This window comes from Symphalangus syndactylus, chromosome 9 (genome assembly GCF_028878055.3).
Source record: "Symphalangus syndactylus isolate Jambi chromosome 9, NHGRI_mSymSyn1-v2.1_pri, whole genome shotgun sequence".
In the NCBI taxonomy this organism is placed as follows: Eukaryota; Metazoa; Chordata; class Mammalia; order Primates; family Hylobatidae; genus Symphalangus; species Symphalangus syndactylus.
The window spans coordinates 66,399,290-66,409,752 of NC_072431.2; the positions used below are offsets into that span (position 1 = coordinate 66,399,290).

General features: G+C 43.3%; 1 non-coding gene across 1 annotated transcript; it reads right to left on the reverse strand.

Moving 5' to 3' along the window:
• Positions 1–2,725: 2,725 nt before the first annotated feature.
• On the reverse strand, positions 2,726–2,827 carry LOC129490860 (U6 spliceosomal RNA). The gene has a single exon (XR_008660343.1). It is a non-coding gene; the product is annotated as a U6 spliceosomal RNA (small nuclear RNA).
• Between the last annotated feature and the right edge of the window lie 7,636 nt (positions 2,828–10,463).

The window sequence follows — 10,463 nt, forward strand, 5'->3', positions numbered from 1 at the left end:
AACAAAACAGATCTGGGGAGAAGAGAAGATCAAAAATTCAATTCACAGTAATTTTGAGGCATCACTGACATCCAGCAAGCCATTAGAAATACAGGGCCAGAGCCAAGGAAAGAAGCCAAGACTAGAGATAAAGACCTGGGCATCCCTGAGCACAGGGTCAGGTTAAAATCAAGGCTTCGGATATGATGGCAAAAGAAAATAGAGCTGACTGGGGGAAGAACCAGCACAAAAACCTGACTTACCCCTTTTAAATGGCTTAGCTTAGCAGTCTCAAAGAAAAAGAGAAAAGGGAGAATAAAGAAGGAGTCCGGAAGCTAGGACCCAGCAGGACTTAGCGAAGATGTTTACAGCATCCTGGTGCTAGCTCTGTCATCTGTGAATGCTATGGTTTGGATGTGTCTCCTCCAAAATTCATGTGTTGGAAACTTCATCCCCAATGCAACAGTGTTGGAAGGTGGGGCCCTTTGGGAGGCATTTAGGTCATGAGGGATCTGCCCTTGTAAATGGATTAATGCCACTGTAAAAAGGGCTTGCCAGAGTGGGTCTACTCTCTTTCCCTTCTGCTTTCTGCCATGTGTGAACACAACAAGAAGGCCCACACCAGATGCCAGCACATTGATCTTGGACTTCCCAGCCTCCAGAGCTGTGAGAAATAAATTTCTGCTCTTTGTAAATTACCCAATCTGTTGTAATCTGTCACTGCAGCACAAACAGACTAAGACAGTGGAGCATCACAAGCCCTTCTGACCTAACCTGCATTTAAATGCAAAGTGCCTGCTAGTCATTATCTATTCTCAGGCCCATGGGCTGCCTGCTCTTCCTGGTTCTGCTCCTATCACAGGGGCCTGGCCCACGGAAATTACGTTTCTCAAGCTCCTTGACCAACTGGCTTCTGGTGAATTTCCACCAAAGAGTGGCACTGGCAGGAGATTGCAGCGAGAGGAGTAGTAAAAGTTATTCCTCCCCCACCCCTTTTCTTCCCCAACCCTTGCCCCATCCATCCCTTCTGGAGTGTCTCATGAGAGCTGTATTGGGTCTCAGCACATATCTCAGCTCCTGGAATCTGGTGACATTCCCTCTGTCTTCTGTCCTTCCAGCTGTGTGTGGGTGGGGAGTCACAGCTTGCTGCTGTTGCTCATCTCTGCAATGACTCACTAGCCCATTTGACTTTCAGCTCTTCCAATATCTGACAACTAGTTCCCTGTATTTGAATTTCTTCTATTGAATTAGCTGGTGTGGGCCCTGTTGTTGTCCTCACTGGTGCCTGACTGATAAACATACAATGATAATCCATCAGCTTCTCCCCCCACCAGTGTGTCAGGCATCAGAATCTTATTCAGGCTGGGATTATCCAAGCTGATATTAACAAAGCCTGTCATTTAAAAGTTAAGCAGAAAAGCAATTTTTAAAGACGTGGTAAATAAAGATAAAACCTGAAATAAATACATTGTACAACATAAAGCAGTAAAATGATAAATGAGTTCAAAAGCTGGTTTTTTTTGATAAGATGACTAAAATAAACAAACCTCTGACAAATTTAATTAAGGGAATCTTTTTAATTAGAAATGAGAAAGGAGATAGGACAATTTATAGGAAATAGATTTTCCCCAAAATCCAAAGAGAATGTTATGCATTCTTCTAGACTAATAAACTGAAATCCTCAATGAAATAATTTTTAGAAAGATATAGATTACTAAAAATAATCCAAGTATAAAACCAAACAGAATAACTAAGAAAAAAATGGAGAAAATCATACAATAACAATCCCAAAACTGCAATTGGTCCCATTATTTCCACCAGGGCAATTTTTATATGTTTAAGAAACAGATAATTTTAATGGTATAAAGCATGCAGAGTGGGCCTGGTGTGGTGGCTCACACCTATAATCCTAGCATTTTGGGAGGCCCAGGTAGGTGGATTGCTTGAGCTCAGGCATTTGAGACCAGCCTGGGTAACATGGCAAAACCCCGTCTCTACTAAAAATACAAAAATTAACCAGACATAGGGTATGTGTGCCTGTAGTCTCAGATACTTGGGAGGCTGAGATAGGAGGATCACTTGAGCCTGAAAAGTTGAGGCTGCAGTGAGCTGTGTTTGCACCACTGCACTCTAGCCTGGGTAACAGAGTGAGACCCTGTCTAAAAAAAAAAAAAAAAGTGTTCAAAAAGAGATGAGTTCCTTTATATCTATTTGGCAAGCATGAACTTCTTCTCAAACCCTGATAAAGATAAAACACACAAAAAGAAAATTATAGGCACAGATAACATGAATATGGATAGGAAAATCTTAAAGAAAATTCTCACCTCTAAAAAGGAACTTGTTTTACTATACTGCTTCAAATCTTCAGAGGGATGATAAGTTTTTTTGTGGGGAGGAGGGTGTTGTGATAGCTTCACTCAGATATAATTCTTTTTTTTTCTTTTTTTAGACGGAATTTCACTCTTGTTGCCCAGGCTGGAGTGCAACAGCACGATCTTGGCTCACTGCAACCACCGCCTCCCAGGTTCAAGCAATTCTCTCGCCTCAGCCTCCCGAGTAGCTGGGATTACAGGCGCCCACCACCACGCCCAGCTCATTTTGGTATTTTTAGTAGCGACGGAGTTTCACGATGTTGGCCAGGCTGGTCTCAAACTGCTGACCTCAGGTGATCCAGCAGCCTCAGCATCCTAAAGCGCTGGGATTACAAGCGTGAGCCACCGAGCCTGGTTTATATTCTTATACTACAAAAAATATGAACTTTATAAATCTATGTCATTCTGACGCAAGGGCCATGCAAATTTCCACCGTACCGTTTCAACCTCAGTATATGTGCTGCTAACACGAGCACAAAGGGTGGTAACTTTACAAGTTAAGTTGAAAGAAGTCACAGAGGATGGATGGTTTGTATGTTATCAAAGTAAACAACCACTTGACAAAACTTCCAAAGCTAAAATCAAAGGGAAGCTATCTGGAGCAAACATTCACAGCAAATATAACAAAAAGTTCTGTGTTATGTAAAGAACTTACACATGTTGGGCCGGGCACAGTGGCTCAAGCTTGTAATCCTAGCATTTTGGGAGGCTGAGGCAGGTGGATCACTTGAGATCAGGGTTGGAGACCAGCCTGGCCAACATGGTGAAACCCCATCTCTACTTAAAATACAAAAAAAATTAGCCCGGTGTTGTGGGGGGCACCTGTAATCCCAGCTACTTGGGAGGCTGAGGCAGGAGAATCACTTGAACCTGGGAGGCAGAGGTTGCAGTGAGCCAAGCCAAGATCACGGCATTGCATTCTAGCCCAGGCAACAAGAGTGAAACTCCATCTCAAAGAAAAAGAACTTACACATGTTGGAACAAAAAAAAAAATTAAGTCTCCAATATGTAAACTGGCAAAGAACTTGAGAAGACAATTCATGAAAAAAGAGATACTATTAGTAGACAAGTGTGTGAAAAAATGTTCAACTTTGCTGTGATCAAAGAAATAGAACAGTGTGGGAGCATCTTACACCCACTACATTAAGATAGTTGGGCTTTTTTTTTGAGACAGAGTCTCTCGCTCTGTCACCCGGGCTGGAGTGCAGTGGTGCAATCTCAGCTCACTTCAGCCTCCACCTCCCAGGGTCCAGTGATTCTCATGTCTCAGCCTCCCAAGCAGCTGGGATTACTGGTGTGTGCCACCACGCCTGGCAAATTTTTGTATTTTTAGTAGAGACGGTGTCTTGCCATGCTGGCCAGGCTGGTCTCAAACTCCTCACCTCAAGTGATCCACTTCCCTCAAGTGATCCACCCGCCTCAACCTCTTAAAGTGCTGGGATTTACAGGCATGAGCCACCATGCCCGGCCCCCTACATTAGAAGAACTTTAAGAGTTACCTAGTATTACAATACTGTGGTAAAGCGAGTTGACTCATACGATATTGGACATCAGGGATCATCTTAAAATTTCATAATATCCCTTTATACTAAGGAATTTTTAAAGCTTAAAACAAAAAACTACATGAGATTTTTTTGCAATGTCATTTCTAACAAGAAAAATAAGTGTACATATATGTGTATACATCTATGTATTTGTGTGTGCGGGTATATACATGTATATATGTACACATATACATATATACGTGTGTGTGTGTGTGTGTGTGTGTGTGTGTATGTCTCATTTTCCTCATCTGTAAAATGGGGCTAATGACAGTACCTAAAGAGTGATTATGAGGATTAAGTAAAGCTCTTCAGGCTGGACGCGGTGGCTCATGCCTATAATCTCAGCACTTTGGGAGACCGAGGCAGGCACTGAGACCAGCCTGGGCAACATGGTGAAACCCTATCTCTACAAAAATATGAAGACAAGCTGGGTGCGATGGCACATGCCTGTTGTCCCAGCTGGTGGGAGGGATGACTGAGCCCAGGAGATCCAGGCTGCAGTAAGCAGAGCTCACACCACCACTGCACTCCAGCCTGGGCGACAGAGCAAGACCCCGTCTCAAAAAATAAAAATTAAAAAAAATGATAATACAAAATTGTATCACTTCAAATGCATATACACAATGATTTACAACAATGTAAACATGATGAGAATGGACAAAGAACAAGAAAGAGAAAGGATTAATGAAAATCACCACCGCATGAACAAGGGAGGGGTATAAATCACTCTTCTTTTTGAAATTATTTTGGTTTTAGTACAAGTAGAGATCTGGTGAGAAACAGAATTAAAATATGACGAAAGCTACTCTAATGAATTGGCACCTTCTGGGGAGCCTAATATTACATCTGGGAACTCTGCATCTAAGATATTTGAAATAATAAACTCAGCATACATCCCCCCTGGGGACACCATGTGGTGTGTGGGACCAGCCAGCTGATGGCACTGCTTCAGTTGCCCAGAGGACCAAAGAGGCATTTATTGGCCTCAATAATATACCAGTGCTGGTCATTCGATCTTCTTTATTTATTTTTTTTTTTTTTGAGACGGAGTCTCGCTCTGTCGCCCAGGCTGGAGTGCAGTGGCGCAATCTCGGCTCACTGCAAGCTCCGCCCCCCGGGTTCACGCCATTGTCCTGCCTCAGCCTCTCCGAGTAGCTGGGACTACAGGCGCCCGCCACCACGCCTGGCTAATTTTTTTTTTTTTTGTATTTTTAGTAGAGACGGGGTTTCACCGTGGTCTCGATCTCCTGACCTCGTGATTCGCCCGCCTCGGCCTCCCAAAGTGCTGGGATTACAAGCGTGAGCCACCGTGCCCGGCCCGATCTTCTTTAAAGATGAAGTCTTTTCCTTGGCCAGGCATGGTGGTGCATGCCTGTAGTCCCAACTACTGGGGAGGCTGAGATGGAAGGATTGCTTAAGCCCAGGAGTTCTAGGTTGCACTGAGCTATGATTGTGCTCAGCAAGACCTATGAGAGCTATGATTGTGCTCTCACTGCACTCCAGCAAGACCCTGTCTCAAAAAAAAAAAAAAAAAAAAAAGATGAAGTATTTTTCTTAAACCCAATACTCAAAACGCAAAACAAATCTCTGCATAGTTGAGAAATGGACTCAAGTTTGATCTGGATGAACAGTAACCTTCCAGAAATAGTATGGAGAATCCTTAAAGAACTAAATGTAGAACTACCATTTGATCCAGCAATCCCACTACTGGGCATCTACCCAGAGGAAAAAAAGTCATTACACAAAAAAAGATACTTGCACATGCATGTTTACAGCAGCACAATTTGCAATTGCCAAAACGTGGAACCAACCCAAATGCCCATCAATCAACGAGTGGATAAAGACACTGTAGTACATATATACGATGGAATACTACTCAGCCATAAAAAGGCATGAATTAATGGCATTCGCAGCAACTTGGATGGAATTGGAGACTATTATACTAAGTGAAGTAACTCAGGAATGGAAAACCAAGCATTGTATGTTCTCACTCATAAGCAGGAGCTAAGCTATGAGGATGCAAAGGCATAAGAATGATACAATGGACTTTAGGGACTCAGGGGGAAAGGATGGGAAGGGGGTGAGGAACAAAAGACTACAAATTGGGTTCAGTGTCTACTGCTCAGGTGATGTGTGCACCAAAATCTCACAAATCACTACTAAAACACTTATGTAACCAAATACCACCTGTTCCCCAATAACCTATGGAAATAGAAAATTTTAAAAAATAAATATTAAATTAAAAAAAAGGAAAAAAAAAACCCAGTAACCTTCCAGGTAGCTGCTTTGACCTGCAGGACCAAGTACCAGGTGGTTACACCTTCCTTTTGTGATCTGGTCAATAGGCAGGAAGAGTTGGACAGCAGACAGTATTATCCCCAGATTCATTTAAATCTACAAATGGAGAAAAATGCAAATCACCAGAGGTACAGGCTTCAGGATAATGAGAGATGGACCTAGAGGCAGCCTTAGGCTTTTTCTTCCCAAAAGTCAGCAAACCTTGGAAATCTCTACCCAGTCCAAAGCCATGCGTGGAAAATGACTTCACTCACGGCTCCTGCATTGTCACAGGCTTGTGAAGGACAAATCCGGATATGAGTCGCCGAGAGACAGAAACGTAGCTGATCCAAGTTGAGCTCGAGTCCTGAACAACTGCCTACATGACTCAGAATGTGTGCAGTTAGTAAGTATATGGCTCCAATAAAGGAGTGACAAGTTCAGGGGAGGATATAAATCCAGAAGAGAAATACCAGAAGATAACATAGAACCTAGCATGACCAGAGGCTGAATCACACTGAGCCTAGATTCATATGTCCAAATACCTGTTCCACTTGGGATGTCAACAGGCATCTCAAACCTAATAGGTCAAACATAGGGCTTCATGTCTTTGCCCTCACCTGTCCTGCCCACTGCCTTGCAGTCTCATGTAAGGGTAAAACCACCCTTCCGGCCCTTCTGCTGGAGTCTCTTTGCTTTCTCTCCTTGTTTTACATCTCACATCCAATCCATCAGAAAATCCCATTGGTCCTAGATTCAAGATACCCCCAAATCCCTCATCTTCTCATCACCTCCACTACAACCACCCCGGTCCAAGCCCCAAGCCATCATCATCTCTTCTCTGATTTCTTGATTTCTTTTTTTTTTTTTTTTTGGAGACACGGTCTCACTCTGTCATCCAGGCTGGAGTGCAGTGGTGCGATCTCGGCTCACTGCAATCTCCGCCGCCTGGGTTCAATTGATTCTCCTGCCTCAGCCTCCTGAGTAGCTGGGATTATAGGCATGCACCACCACAACAGGCTAATTTTTGTATTTTTAGTAGAGATGGGGTTTCACCATGTTGGCCAGGCTGGTCTCCAACTCCTGACCTCAGGTGATCCGCCCGCCTCGGCCTCGAAAAGTGTAGGGATTACAGGTGTGAGCCACCACACCCAGCCTTGCCTGATTTCTTGTTATCGCCTCTTAACTGGTCTCCCCACAGCCACCTCCAACTCTCTTCTCAATAGTGGCCAGAGAGATCCTCTTAAAACCTTAAGTGGGACCACACCATAAAAGAACAAATCTATGAAAAGAACTGACAGGCCGGACGTGGTGGCTCACACCTGTAATCCCAGCACTTTGGGAGGCTGAGGTGGGTGGATTACTTGAGGTCAGGTGTTCAAGACCAGCCTGGTCAACATGGTGAAACCCCATCTCTACTAAAAATAAAAATTACCTGGGCATGGTGGCATGTGCCTGTAGTCCCAGCTACTTGGGAGGCTGAGGCATGAGAATCACTTGAATCTGGGAGGCAGAGGTTGCAATGAGCCGAGATGGCGCCACTGCACTCCAGCCTGGGTGACAAAGTGAGACTCGCTCTCAAAAAAAAAAAAAAAAAAAGCTGACAAATTAGACTTTGTCAAAATTGAAATCTGCTCTTCAAATGATGCCGTTAAAAATCATAAAAAGAAAAATCACAGACTAGAGGAGAATATTTGCAAAACTGATATCTGACAAAGGACTTGGATCCAGAGTAAATTGTAAAACCCTCAAAATTCAATAATTAGAAGATAAGCAATCCAAATTTTAAAAACTGGCAAACAATTTAAACAGACACTTTACTGAAGAAGAGATATGCACATCAAAAGATGCTCAACGTGAATAATCCCAGCACTTTGAAAGCCCAAGACAAGATCACTTGAGGCCAGGAGTTCAAGCCCAGCCTGGGCAACATAGCAAGACCTCAGCTCTACACAAAATAAAATAAAATAATAAGCCGGCATGATGGTGTATGCCTGTAGTCTCAGCTACTCAGGAGGCTCAGGCGGGAGGATCCCCTGAGCCAGGAGTTTGAGGTTACTGTGAGCTATGCTCACACCACTGCACTCCAGCCTGGGTGACAGAGTGAGACCCTGTCTCTAAAACACACACACGCACACACACACAATAAGATACCACCACCCAGCTATTAGAAATACTAAAATTAAAATAACTGATCATACCATATGTTGGCAAGAGTGTGAAGGAATTAGATCTCTCATACTGGTAGTTGGGATATGAAATAGTGTAATCACATTGGGAAAAAGTTTGACAGTGTCTTAAAAAGTTAAACCTATGCCCACCATAAGATCCAGCCATTCCCCTCCTACATATTTGTTGCAGAGAAGAGAAAGCATATGTCTATACAAAGACTTGTACCTGAATATTCATAGCAACTTCATTTTTTTTTTTTTTGGAGACGGAGTTTTGCTCTTTTGCCCAGGCTGGAGTGCAGTGGCGCTATCTCGACTCACTGCAAGCTCTGCCCCCCGGGTTCACGCCATTCTCCTGCCTCAGCCTCCGGAGTAGCTGGGACTACAGGTGCCTGCCACCAGGCCCGGCTAATTTTTTGTATTGTTAGTAGAGATGGGGTTTCACCGTGTTAGCCAGAATGGTCTCGATCTCCTGACCTCGTGATTCGCCCGCCTCGGCCTCCCAAAGTGCTGGGATTACAGGCGTGAGCCACCGCGCCCGGCCTTTAGCAACTTCATTTTTAATAACCCAAAACTACAAACAACCCAGACATCCAGACAATTAGATAAACAAATTGTGGTGGATGTATGGTGATAAAATAGAATGTATGGTGATAAAAAAGGAGTGAATTATTGATACAAAATGAATGAATCTCAAAATAATTATGCTGTGGAAAAAGAAATCAGACCAAAAATAAAAAGAGTACATGCTGTATGATTCCATTTATATAAAGTTCTAGAAAAAAATAACCTGTAATGATAAAAAAACAGATCAGTGGCTACCCGGGGACAAGTGACAAAGGAGAGGAGAGGATGAGGAAGGAGAAATTGCAAAGAGGCATGAGTTCACATTTTTTGGGAATGCTGGACGAGTTCACTATCTTGATTGCAGCAATGGTTTCACAGGTGTGTATATGTGTAAAAATTTATCAAGTTGCCATAGGCAATGAAAGTAAAAATAGATAAATTGGACTACATAAAAATTAAAAACATTTGTGCATCAAAGGACCCAATAAACAGAGTAAAAAGGTAACCTACTGAATTGGAGCAAATATTTGCAAATCATATACCTAATGAGGGATTGACGTCTAGAATATAAAAATGAACACCTGCATCTCCACAACAAATAATAATAATAAATGATCCCATGAATAAATGGACAAAAGGCCAGGCGCAGTGGTTCATGCCTATAAGCCTAGCACTTTGGGAGACCAAAAGCGGGTGGATCATTTGAACCCAGGAGTTCAAGACAAGCCTGGGCAACATGGCAAAACATCATCTCTACCAAAAATAAAAAAATTAGCCAGGCATAGTGGCATGCACCTGTAGTCCAAGCTACTCAGGAGGCTGAGGTGGGAAGGTCACCTGAACCCAGGAGGCGGAAGTTGCAATGAGCAGAGATAGTGCCACTGCACTCCAGCACTCCAGCCTGGGTGGCAGAGTGAGACCTTGGCAAAAAAAAAAGAAAAGAAAAAATGAGCAAAGCACTTGAATAGACATTTTTAAAAAGAAGATACACAAATGGCCAACAAGCATATGACGAGATGCTCAACTTCAGACATCATTAGAGAAATACAAATTGAAACCACAAAGAGATACCACCTCACACACTTAGGATGGTTACTATGAAAGAAAGAAAAGAGGCCGGGCACAGTGGCTCACGCCTGTAATTCCAGCACTTTGGGAGGCCGAGGCAGGCAGATCACGAGGTCAAGAGATTGAGACCATCCTGGTCAACATGGTGAAACCCTGTCTCTACTAAAAACACAAAAATTAGCTGGGTGTGGTGGTGGGCACCTGTAGTCCCAGCTACTCAGGAGGCTGAGGAAGGAGAATTGCTTGAGCCTGGGAGGCAGAGGTTGCAGTGAGCTGAGACCACACCACTGCACTCCAGCCTGGGCAACAGAGTGAGACTTTGTCTCAAAAAAAAAAAAAAAAAAAAATCATCAAGACAGAAAGTTATGTGGTGTTTGCCAGGGGCTGGGAGAGGGGACAATGGGGAGTTGTTTAATGAGCATAGAGTTTCTGTTTTGCAAGATGAAGTTCTGAAGACTGGTTACTCAACAATGAGAATGGTCTGA